Genomic DNA, 13,801 nt, shown 5'->3' on the forward strand with positions numbered 1-13,801 from the left:
TGTAGACGGATAGATTAATCAGGATAAGAGTCTTTTATTTACCCTCACTGGACTGAGTGGGACAAATTACTTTTAAAAGTCAGACTCGGCCGTGAGCCCGGTCCCCGCCGCAGAAACTAAGGGTCCTCGAGCATCAACCCCTCCTCGTGCTTTTTTTCCCGACGTCTTGCTCCCACTCACAGGGCTTTTGCATTAAGAGGAAATCACAGCAAGCTGAAGGCATGTGTGCAGGGTTTTGATCTGAGACGTAAGCTTGTGTTCACATATGCAGCTCCATGGATTGTGAAATGACCTTTTATTAAATTATTTTATTGCCAAACACTAATGTATTGATGTCTTAAATGGATAGTCCTATCATATTCATGTCATCGTTTACTCGCAAACGATACTTAAAAAAGTCCATACAATGAGAGTCAGTGGAGAAAAATTGTTGTTGTGACCACAACACGACTTTTACTTTTTTACACTAAAAAACGAATTGGTGTAGAATTTACGCTGAAATAATTTTTACTCAGAATTCCTAGAAGAATTTAGTAAATAATTAAATAGAAACCACAAGTAACACACTGATTAAAACAACAACAACAACAACAACAACAACAACAACTGCTGATTGGCCAAATATCGACTAATTTGATGATGCTATTGTTTCATATGATGCATTTGTAAAATATAATTAAATACTTTCCATCACATACAGTTTTTACACAAAATAAGAATAAAGATTTTTCCAATTATTTATCAGCTTAAATGAATTTATGCTTTTATGTCAAAGAAAAGTATTCAAAATGTATTTTTTTAACTTACAACATGCAAACGAGAGGAAAAATACGTTTGAAATACTCCATTTAATGCCAAAAGCATCGACAGTTTTTTTTATAATAATATTAATAATAATAATAATTCTGTCGCCATTTAAATGTACTAAAACACCAACATAATAAGGGATAATAAAACAGTTTCTTCACCTTACAAATGGTTGTTGAAAGCAAACATGCTACAAAATACAAAATAATAAGTTTAAACATCAAATTTTGTGAGAAAGTGTACTACAGAAAAAAATACACTATTTTTGGAATCGGCAGCCTAAACAAGTATTGGATTTCATTCAGCAAATATGATGCAGGGTGCTGTAATATTTTTTTTTAATGTTTGAATTTTTTTTTTATTCGGTCTATGAACAAATGGTTGATTTGTTACTTTGCATTCTGCAGAAGAAAGAAAGCAATGCATTTTTTTTTAAAAAAAAAACATGAGGTTGAGTAAATGATGACCGAATGTTCATTTTAAACTATTCCTTTAGGACTGTTTTGAACAGATTGCACTTGAATGTATATTCATGGCAACTTATGTTTAATCCCAATAAGCTCCCCCATTTTTACCATTTAAAAGTGTGTAGGCCAATTTGTTATATTTAAAACCGAACCTGTGCAAAAGCTGACCAAATGCTTGTTAGGGTTTTGAAATTCTGCCAAGCTTTCAAAGTGCACAGCTTTCCTAAAGGTCCTTCTTCTTAATGGATCTTGCATGCTGAGGTGGTGTGTAATGGATTTTATTCAAGACAGTGGTTTATTCAGCAGTCTTAGCGGGAGCAAACCACAGCTGTCGCTATACATATTTCCCGAAGAACGTTTCTGCCTTGTAGCTGAAGGCTGTGAAGTCAGATTTCTCCCAAATGACAGATTATAGGTTTTAAGGAACATCTGTATACACACACACTGTAGAGGGAAGAGTGTGTTGTGCATTTGTAAGGGAGATGAGCGGGATCAAGTCGGTCCTGTAACTTCTACTCAGTTAAACGACAGCTGGCTTTAGCAAAACAGCTGACAAACATTTCTCTTATGGCCATTATGTTTTAAACAGTGGCTTTGCACATTTACATGTCTGCCATATGTTCACCATACAGTACACTTTCCTACATATGCACTCTCCAAGAGCTTTTTAATGACATTGGCATCACTGAACTGTTTGTATGCAAAGATTATTTGCTGAAGGCAATTTTCATAATACATATAATTTCAAATACGTTTTACAGAAAAGTCATACTCTTATGTCCAGTCCTTCGCTAAGAACAAGTTTGCTGAGCGACATGACGAAATAAATTGATGATACAATCTGGATTTTAAATCTAGCTATATTGTATTTATAGTACTGTTTGGTAAATTTATTAATGGCGCAATGAATCGGGCACATGTCTGAGTTTTATAGAAATGAAAAGATTGTGAGTTGTCAGTTGTCGCAGATGAAAATTTTGAAAAGACTCTGATTCATGGGCACGTAGAGATTGGTGCATTGTTCTGTGAAATAAAACAAATACAGTGGCCAATTACACAGTGGAAATAGAGAGAGATCAGAGCGACAAAGAGAAATTATTCTGAAAAGCTAAGGGTTCAGGTCTCTTCCAGTGACTCAGCATCAGTGTGGAAAGGTCTGAAAGACATCACATCACCAACTACAAGACACCATCCCCAGCACTGTGGAGAATCAACAACTGGCAGACGATCTGAACAAGTTTTACTGCAGGTTTGAAAAAAACAAGCTCGCTCTGGACCCCTCACATCCAGCACACTCACTCGTCTGGTCCGCGCTACAGGCACAGAAACGGTTTCTTCCCTCAGGCAATCCATCTCATGAACCCTTGACAATAACTATGGAACACACAGCACTACCGTATTTTCCGGACTATAAGTCACACTTTTTTTCATAGTTTGGCTGGTCCTGTGACTTATAGTCAGGTGCGACTTATTTATCAAAATGAATTTGACATGAACCAAGAGAAATGAACTAAGAGAAATGAAGCAAGAGAAAACATTACCGTCTAAAGCCACGAGAGGGCGCTCTATGCTGCTCAGTGCTCCTGTAGTCTACACTGAAAACATAGAGCGCCCTCTCGCGGCTGTAGACGGTAATGTTTTCTCTTGTTTCTAAATAAATGCGACTTTTAGTCCGGTGCGACCTATATATGTTTTTTTTTCTCATTATGACGTATTTTTGGACTGATGCGACTTATACTCAGGTGCGACTTATTGTCCGAAAAATACGGTATTTATACACTTACATACTTATTTAACTAACACACATATTTAGTTCACATTTACATTTTGCACCCAATATACCTGTACATACAAAACCATCTATTGTAATATACCTGTAAATGCAATTGTCAGTTTGTATATTGATATTCCCTATTTACTTGCTCTATTTTTATTCTTTTATTATCTGTGTTTTTGTCCTGTCGCTGTCATTCTGTTGCACTGTTGAAGCTTCTGTCACGAGAACAAATTCCTCGCATGTGTAAATACAGCTGGCAATAAAGCTTATTCTGATTCTGATTATATTCATGTCATGTTTATTACATGTGTTGTTTTTTTCCCTTCAGTATGGACTTCCACCTACTTACAGTACAGAAATATTATGGGGGTTAACAGATTTAAGACCACTGGGCTGGATTTAAGCTATAGCTAAAACATATACTGTATACAGTCATGAACACATTAGTAATTTGAATGACAGAGAAGAATGAGGTGTGTGTTAAGAATGTCACTCAACATCAGTTTGAAGCGATTTATTTGAGTGAAGTGATTTTGCTGGTCAGTGGTGTTAGCCGAGTTTGAAGGTTATTGAAAGGTGTTCTGTACTCGTCCTCGTCCTCCACTGAAATAAACGCTTTAGTGAATGACAGGAGAGGCTCTCTTCCCTGTCTGGTGTTTGTGTTTTACGGCTGTATGTGGGATGTTCGTATGGAGCGGGCTCAATGTTGATGTGAGTCCACTGTAACTGTGGTTAAGGGTGTAGTAAACCCGGGGCCCTTCACTTTTATGATCTGAATGAAGTAGCTGGAAAACACTGTTGGAAAGAACAGCAAGCACGGCCTCAAATAAACTCCAAACAAAACTGTCTGGATAGATATCGATGAAACTTTCTAATGCAGAATTTTAAATTCAGTGATTCTTGTGCTAAAATATCGTCTGCCATTTTTAAAATATCAACATATATATAGGCCATATGACAGAAGAATAATACTAGATAGATAGATATATTCATTGCTTCACCTTTAGAAAGAATAATGCATTGAAACATAAAAAATAGACTTTCAAGTATTATAATGCACTTCATCTTCAGTTACTATTATATATGTGTGTGTGTGTTTTGGATGAAATAAAGGTAACACTTTACTTTACCTAATTCTAAGCCTTAATGCAACATACAACATACATTAAAAATACCATTTTTAGTAAAGCATTAGTTTTAAAATTGCTTGTTTTAATTTTGTTATTATTTTTCTTCATGATTATTTTACTTTCTTTTATGTAAAGCACTTTGCATTACCATTGTGTACGAAATGTGCTATATAAATAAACTTGCCTTGGCTTGCCTAGAATTAGGTTAAGTAAAGTGTTGCCTTTATTTCATCCAAAACACACACACACACTCACTCACACACACACACACACACACACACACACACACACACACACATATATATATAAATATAAATATATGTATGTGTGTGTGTGTGAGAGTGTGTGTGCAATCTGTGTAAAATGTATGAGGTTTGAAAACTGTGTGTGTGTGTGTGTGTGTGTGTGTGTATATATATATATTCTTATAACTGGTGGAGCCATTAATCAGTCTGATATGAAACAAGAAGAATAAGAATCTCTTCCAACAGTCTCAGACACTATGGCACAAAACGACCCCTAGGTGGCGCTCTAAGGCAGCTTATTTCTGAACAGCTGGCCCTGTGGCACACTACATGAGGCTGGTATATTTCTGTAAACAATTTAACACAAAGTCTGGTGACAAGTATGCGAATTAGAGTAAATAACTGCATGAATGCCAATAACATTCATGTCACTGTTTAGTGGAGTTACAACACAAAATATTTTCATTCTTATGTTTTCTTTTTCAAGGGGAAACATTGACTACCCACACTGCTGGAATGTACATTTCCAGTTTAAGCCCTACAAGATTTATTACATTTTCTCAAGAAAGTGACAGTGATGTTTGCTTGTGCAAAAAGGGTGTTCTGGGCGTCTGCTGTATGGTGGCCTGCTGGCCCAAGACAAAAGTGTTTATGATAATCTGATCTGTAGAAATGCCCCGGATCCATCATTCAGTATAAATCTGTAGATAAAAATAAATAAAATATATAATAATAATAATAATTTGATAAATATGATTGCTCATTTAATAAGACACTGATAAACCACATATTCTTCACAAATATTCATAGAGGTACGTGTCAAAATACGTAATGTTAGGTCAGTAACACCCCTGTAAAATAAAATTAATAACAAAATTTGTGATATATATATATATATATATATATATATATATATATATATATATATATATATATATATATATATATATATATATATATATATATATATATATATATAAACCTGCAGCTGTGGTTGCCTGAACTTTACCATAACAATATTTTACAGCAACATTTTATGTTTTACAGATTAAACTGATATTTATTCAGTTAGCTGAAACAATGCTAATACACCAAATTACTTAAATCAATGTTTTACCTTTATAATATACTGACAACCACCTAAAAACACACACAAAGAGAAAGCCACATGCTGAATAATGTGGTGTATTTTGCCGGTTCTCCAAAGAATCGAACTCAGTCAGGGATTTTTCTCTCAGAAGAAAAGACTTTATTTTGCGCAAAACAAAGTCGAGAGCTCCTGGCAAGAAGATCTCTCGTATGCTATTTTGTTTTTGGTTTTATACATTATATGGGGTGGTTCCACATAGTCAACAACTTTATCTTTAGTCTACACATTTCATACATCCCTAGAGGAGAGGCCTTCTGCTTGCTTTACGCAGGCCCTCAATGTATATCTGACCCTGTGTTTCTTATCAGTTTGGTACATTCCAGGGCGTAGGCAACTTTCTATTAGCTTTTAATAGAATAATAACTTAAAACAAAAATGGCTAGATTCACATTGATTGTATACTTGATTAATTAAAACCTTTCTACTAAAAATCTTCCACATATTCTCCCCTTTGAGACTTAATAAGTCTCACATTTGATTATTCTTATCCAGAGTGCTACTCCATAATCCAGTCATATTTTTTACACTACCTAGTGACTAAATAAGTCACATTGTATTATCACCAGTGACTAGATTATGAGATTCCACTCTGAGGGATTACTGGACCAAACATCTCTCTCCTAATTTGACTAGGAGCGAGTAAAAGATCCAGTCTCCCTAACCCCTCTTTTAACAGTAAACATTGTTAAAAGCATGAATGTGCAATTGGTTCAGCACTGGCCGGTGGTCATCACAGTTATGTATAAAAGACATACAAATACATACATCACATCACACATTGAATATCACAAGATTATAAGAGTTGATCTTTGGCTCGGATACCTTATGTATAATAGAGAGCCTTTTCGGTTACCTTCAAAAATCTATTTCCCATCATTTTGACATCTTTGAATTTAATTTGCTTAACTGTGGCTTTGACTTGTGACTTCAATATAGGAAGTATACATTAAAATAGTAAATCTCCTGTCAATAATGCAATTCCTAAAAACTTTCCCTATTTAATTATAAACTATGCTCCCCATGCTCCTAACTGTAAATCAAACCAGTCTTACATTTTATTATCTTTTCCAACAGTTTCTTTATCTACCCTTCTTAGCCTTTTCAATTTGATCAGTACTTCATTAAATGCTCCTTCTTGAGCAGTATTATTTGGTATATAAATACAGCATTGTCCCTCAAACATAACACATACTTTTCCTTCTTCAATTCACAAATAATCTTGAGCTTTTCTATTTTGCTCCTTTCATTCTATTTGTTGCATCCAATTGCTCTATTCTCCCTTCTATCCTTCCTACATCCATATTTCCCTTCTCATAACCTTCAAATTCTTCATCTACCATTACTTTACATTCTTTTTCCACTTTTTCTTTTCTATTTGTTGGCTCATATCTGCTCCCAAGTATTTTGATCTCAGTAGCAGTCCCATCATTCTCTCATTCCATCTTCACCAGGGAGACTCTTTGCGAGTCGTTGCAATGGTCTTTCCCTCGTTGGCAACTGGGGTCGTTACTAGCACGCCCTTCATCCCTCACTTCATGCTGTGTGGAGTTGTTGAAGCTGGTTGGATTATTTTAAGGTTAGAGATGTGAACTCAGGTGTCACTCTGTAACCATTTTGCTGATTAATGCCAGGCTCTCTTGAGATGATTACTGCACCCTCACTGGTTCTCTTTGATGGGGCGAAGCATTCCTTGGTCTTACTGGAACTGCTGTCACCTGTAAATGGAAAACTTAAGAGTTTTTTGTTAGTGTTATCAAGCATGCTAATTTGCTCATCTTGCCAGTCGTCCTTCTTGGTGTGACCTGTGGAAATGTAATGTGGGTTGAGGGCTGTCCTGGCCCCTTTTTGAGTTTTCAATTTCAATTTACAATTCCAGTGCTGTCTTTACTATTTTTTAATTCATTTCAATTTTATTCTCAACAATTTGCTTATTTAGTTATCTCTTTGTTTTGTAAACTGAGTTCCACTAGATTAATGGATAATTTATCTAAGCCTATGTTGCTCGGTAGCATAGGCCTTTCGACCTGGAAAACACTCAACCCACTGTATTTATTTTACAGTCAGAAAGACAATATTTCATCCTTTTGACACAAAATCAGCTCCCTGATGTTATGCTGAAAAGAAAGTTAGATGTGGGTGGACAGAGCAAGCTTGCTTTGCTCTGCTCTGCCTTCCCATGTTATACGCTGCGCATGTGTGGCACTGTTTTTCTTTCTGCCACAACAAAGACCTAGGTACTGACCAAGAAACTTAACCAAATTCATCCATGGTCATTATTTTTCTGGGCATAAGTTTGCCCTGAGGGCCCACATTCATATTTGTATACAGCTATTTGTATACAGCTGTTTGGGCAAATTGATTGAATTGCCTCAGTGTCTCGTCAGACACTCTCTTTCATGCCATACAACACCATCATTCATACTTTTTCACACACTTTCACTCCCCCTTTTTTTTTTTTTTTTTTTTTTTTTTTTTTTTTTTTGCCAAAAACGTTTATTTTCTTCTCCTTTTTTCAAAATCTCATAGATGAATTTGTTTGTCTAATTTAAAGTTTAGTCAAATACTTTTTTGTTATTGCTCATGAGCGACTCTGAGAAGAGGATTGGAGATCTCCGTAAATCTTGGATCCATGGTCATCAACATTTCCATCTTGTTATCCCCAGTGATGACAGCATATTTGATTTCATGATTTTGGATCTTTGGAATAATTTTTTATTCAATATTATTTTATTCAGTTTTACCTTAGAAAATTACCTTTAAACAAAATGGAGTGACCAATATTTCTATTTTTTCAAACATATATATTTTTTCTATTGTTCATCAAGATACCCTTTTTTTTAATTTATTTATTTATTCTCTTTTCCCAAAGCACTCAGCATTGTTGTCAAGTATTCAGTTATGCATTTTCCCCTAGTTGGTTAATGAAACAGCCCTACTATGCCAAATCCAGCTCCATGTTTATCTGATTGGTGAGTCAAGTACTCACTTCTGTCTGTCACAATATTATTTTTTCTTTAAGACATGAGGCTGGACTGGTACCTATTGAAAAGCAGATTGAGAGAGTTAGTTAAAACACAGAATTTAAAGAAATGCTGTGAGACCAGTGAATAATCAAGATTAAAACATAGTAAATAAGATAATGAAATAAAATAATTAACATTTGAAGCAGTCTCTATAGTGTTCATTGAATCTGCAGGACCTGTGCACAGAAGGGATGGAAGTCCTTCTGATGACATCATCAGCCTGGGCTGTTGTACTGGGTCGTCAGTCTGTGATGGCACTCAAAGACCTGATGTTGTGGCGTACGGTCTCTGTTGTTCCTCTGCTTCTTCTCAGTCTGGCTTCTGGTTGCTTTCTGCCAGAGTTTGGCATTTCATAATGTTCTTTTCACCCTCAGGAAAAGTCTCAAGTGAAAGATTCACCTTTTCCTGCTTAAATTCAGTCTTTCTCCTTTCTGAAGTGTGTTCTTCTCTTTCAGGGGGGTATAGCGTCCATCAGCCCCTCCCTCTTCTTCTCTCTGCTGCTGTGTTTGCTGCTTTGCCACTTCTCCAGTTCATTGCTTTCCTTTGTCAAGGCACTGTTCCAGAAATCATCTGAAAGTTTAACACTCAGAGACTGCATTAATCAAATGTACCTATGTAACTTCTGACCAAATTGTTTCTGAGCAGTCAGCTCTTTTTCAAATTTTATATACTTTTAATCCTCCTCTTTCAGTGGTCCCTTAATAAAAACAAAATCATCTGGTTGAAAACAGCAGTTCTCTTATTCTTTGTTAGTTAAGCAAGTTCTTCATTGCAGAAAAATAGCAAGCATTTTTTCTTCTTTGCAAAATGCGGAAATCAGCTACCTTTATTATCTAAGTATACTGCAATAAAATAAAATAAACCCTTTTATAACAGCATGACATGCATATGGTAAAAAAAGACTTCAATTATATTTATTCTTCTATATTTGCATACATGATTCAGCATAATCTGGTATTGGTGAATTAATGTTTCCTAACCAACATAAAATAATTCCTATTTATTGTAAATAAAATAATTAAATTAAATTATTTAAGCAACTAGTTCCCTTCCTATTGTAAAATGCCTATGGCTTTTGTATCAAAATGTCTATTAACTTGGTCACCCAATCTTGCTTTCATTCCACATTGCACAAGTTATTTATTTTATTTTTTACATTTAACCAAGCCCAATCTCTGAAACTCTGTAATGGATTAATTTTCATACTGTGTCCCAGGGATAACAAGATATAAATTTTAGATGTCTTCACATATTAGGTATAAAGTTTTAAGCACGTGCATCTTTTAAATTAATTAATCTATTAATATAAGTTATTAAATAATAAATGCATATCTTATTTTGATTAATTTATTATTATTCCTATATTCCACCATATCTGCCATCTCTATATTAGTCCATTTCTTGGAACATTTGTATTTATTTTTCTCTAAAACAACCTTCATACAGTTAACTTTATTGTTTTAGGGCTCCTGCACTTATCCTTTCTGGGTTGCCTCTGTGTTTTTACAGCTGGCTTATTTTCCTCATCCATGTCTAACTGCCCTTCTAACTCTAGTTCTCCTGTTACCTCCATGCTAAAGGCAGATAAGGAGGGGGCTCTGCATATATCTTTTCTTTTCTCATGTTATCTTTCTCTGCCTCCTTCAGGACTTTCCTAGCCTGTTTTATACTCTTCAACATATCTTCACCTTCTTTTTTAAACAGCGCAAGTACTTCTTTCTCTTTTTCCCTTTTTGTTTCTCTTTTTTCTTTTTTCATATTGATGCTTTTCATTTTATAATTTTTTATCAGAGTTTCCATTTCCTCACACAATGCCACATCAAATGTCCCTTCCTTTGGCCATTTTGTCGTCATATTTTTTGTTCTCTTCTGACATTTTTTTTTGAGATTTTGTTTATTTGCTCTTTACACAGTGGATTTTTTAATCCTATGATTTCCACTGGTGTGGCTGCCATATCTTTATTTATATTATTACCACCAAAAATCAACTTTTTAGTTTTATATAGTAACTTGGTTACAATCTCTTCTTTTCCTCTCACTGAATTTAACTATTTTTTAATCATTTCCCTCTACTTTTTATTCTTTATTATGTGTCATACCTTGTTGAATTTAGTTTTTTATTGTCTCATGCGTTTACACTTTTTTAATTTTTATTATTATTTAACTGTCTATTTTATTTACTCTATTTTATTATCACTTTTTAGATAACTATTTCTAACAATAATTCTTTATTTTTATTTTTACTTCTCTTTCCTTTTTTGTCCACCCATGTATTAAAACTTTAATGTGGAAACTTCCTCCCTTGCTCTCACTCTCACTGTACTGGGCTCAGAAAATTTTTCTCCCCTTTCACACAGACATCCAAAATGCAAAAATCCATTATAGATTTTGGTTCAAACTTTATTGATACTATTTTCCTCAACTCATTCACACTTTCTGCACTCTTTATTGAGCCAGAGTGCTTATTCTCGCATACTTTTCCCCTTGATCTAAGGGATAATCAGTCATTAATTATCCTTTTATTATCAAGGCTTGTCATACATTAATCCCTCTCAAGTGGATACCCGTTGCGTTCAACTCCACCCAGCCACCCTGAAGTGACAGTCCAAGAATGGTGCGCAACTTTTACCCACCCAACACAGAATTTATTTGTTCACACATTCATTTCGTCCGGACACAAATACATCCACACAACAAAACACAGCTCACCTAGAGCTCCTTAAGGGCCCACCTATTCAGTCCTTCGAGAATTTCACTTATACTTTCTCAAAGCGGTATCCGTGGGACTTTTCCTCGCGATTCCTTAACTAATCTGCTTATCCGTTTATCACTGCCCTTTCCTAGGTCACAGCTATCCAATAAACACAGACCCACAGCATGCAATGTCTTTCTGCCTACACCATTTTTGTTTTAAATCAAGGTTACCTTCCAAGGCTTTCCTATTAATAACCCAAATATGTGCATGCAGTTATTTCTTCTGGAGTAAAACCCCTTTTTCAATTTAGATATCCTATTATTTTTCTAAATTTGGAAGAGCAGATTTTAAGTGTCCTTACCACTCAGAACTGACCAGTCAACAACACACACTAATTATAAAAGCAAAAATGCTTACCTTATTCTATGGTGGCCACCACTGTGTGTGTGTGTTGCTCATCAGTCAGCTCAAAAGCAGTCGTCCACTCTGCTCCTTTCCAGTCCCATCTGGGGTGCCAAATATGTGGTGTATTTTGCCGGTTCTCCAAAGAATCGAACTCAGTCAGGGATTTTTCTCTCAGAAGAAAAGACTTTATTTTGCGCAAAACAAAGTCGAGAGCTCCTGGCAAGAAGATCTCTCGTATGCTATTTTGTTTTTGGTTTTATACATTATATGGGGCGGTTCCACATAGTCAACAACTTTATCTTTAGTCTACACATTTCATACATCCCTAGAGGAGAGGCCTTCTGCTTGCTTTACGCAGGCCCTCAATGTATATCTGACCCTGTGTTTCTTATCAGTTTGGTACATTCCAGGGCGTAGGCAACTTTCTATTAGCTTTTAATAGAATAATAACTTAAAACAAAAATGGCTAGATTCACATTGATTGTATACTTGATTAATTAAAACCTTTCTACTAAAAATCTTCCACAATAATAAACTCATTATGATTTGTTTTCCAAAAAGCTGAGGTAAATATCAATTAATATATCAGTTTTCAGTGCAAGTTACAAGATGCCTTCACTTCCAAAAACTACTATTGCTCTTTCTACCTGCGAGCAATAGCAATAATAATGCATGCACCTCGAATAATATAAATAGAAACATGACAAGCAAAATCACCTGTCATTTAGTGTTGGAGGAAACGTAACATGAGTTACGTAATCAGATTACTTTCCAAAGTAACACATTACATTAAAAGTACCTTTCTCCAACATTGCTGGCAATGAATGACCAACTATTAAATTTCACTCTTGTAATATTGCTCTCAGGCTTGTTTAGCCTCTATATGAGTCCTAACAGGTGCTCTTTAACACTTCTATGCCTGAAAGCGTCGATGCCCGTGTTTACTTTGAAGACTGTTTTGATGGGAGTGTTTCTGTGGGACACACGGTTCAATGAAACCCTTATCTTTAAGCAAACTATGAAGCCGTGCTTCCCCTCTGACTGGGCTTGAATAGAGACAAATGATTCCTGCGTGTAGGAGGAACTGGTTTGGGAAAGTTCTCAGTGAGACAGCTGCTGTCTAGACTGTCACCCTGACGTCTCACGGTTGTGCCGTAGGGCCAGATCGGAAGAGCAGCACTTGACAAGAAGCTAAACTGATCCTCGAAGCCTGTAAGATTATCTGCTGTCCTTTAAACATCTTATGTCTGTGTCTTTACCTGATTCTGGAGCAAAAGAAAATGCAAGCAGAGGAGCTCATGTGACACCTGAACCCTCTACACCTGAATCCAGACTCGTTCTATGACACTGTAGAAGTGTGATGCAGGTTGACCTAATATCAAAGTGCCACAGTCATTTCTTGATATAAAAAGTAGCCTACATATTTTACTGCTACCTCAGTTATTTTAGCAGTCTTAAATACGGAGGAGTAGGAGAGACAATAAAAATAACATTAAGGTAAATACGGTCAATTTACTAATTCAAAACAAATATAAATAAATCACTTTTCAAATGGACAAATTAATAGATAATATTTAAAACGGTTTATTAAATGTTCTTAAAAATTGTAGTTAAACAAAAAAGTAAAATAATAATGATAAAAAATAATAATAAATAAATGCACATTTTAAATGCATTTTCAAAATTGTACACCCATTTATGGTTTTATTTAGCTGGTGTTTTCCATCGTGAACAGAAAGCAGGCTATGCTTTAGGATACATTTATTTTTTTTTGGACACTTAATTGCATGTTATTTACAATTAAATGCAGTATATTTTAAATTAAAGGGATAGTTCACCCAAAATGAAATGTCTGTCATCATTTACTCAACCTCAAGTTGTTCCAAACCTGTATGAGCTTCTTAGTCTGCTAAACAAAGACAAAGATATTTGGAAGGATGTGGGAAACCAAACAGTTGATGGCAGCCACTGACATCCATAGTATGGAAAAAAGTAATGATATAAAACTATTTCAAAATATCTTTGTTTGGGTTCAGCAGAAGACAGAAATTCATATAGGTTTGTAACAACATGAGACGGTGAGTAAATGATGACAGAATTTA

The 13,801-nt window shown here is 35.2% G+C and overlaps 1 long non-coding RNA gene across 1 annotated transcript; it reads right to left on the reverse strand.

Moving 5' to 3' along the window:
- Nucleotides 1-6,223: 6,223 nt before the first annotated feature.
- Nucleotides 6,224-12,223, reverse strand: LOC127970388 (uncharacterized). The gene is made up of 2 exons (XR_008156595.1): nucleotides 11,712-12,223; nucleotides 6,224-7,305 (listed from the first exon to the last, which is right to left on the reverse strand). It is a non-coding gene; the product is annotated as an uncharacterized LOC127970388 (long non-coding RNA).
- Nucleotides 12,224-13,801: the final 1,578 nt, after the last annotated feature.

The sequence above is a fragment of the Carassius gibelio genome, chromosome B13, assembly GCF_023724105.1.
Source record: "Carassius gibelio isolate Cgi1373 ecotype wild population from Czech Republic chromosome B13, carGib1.2-hapl.c, whole genome shotgun sequence".
NCBI lineage: Eukaryota > Metazoa > Chordata > Actinopteri > Cypriniformes > Cyprinidae > Carassius > Carassius gibelio.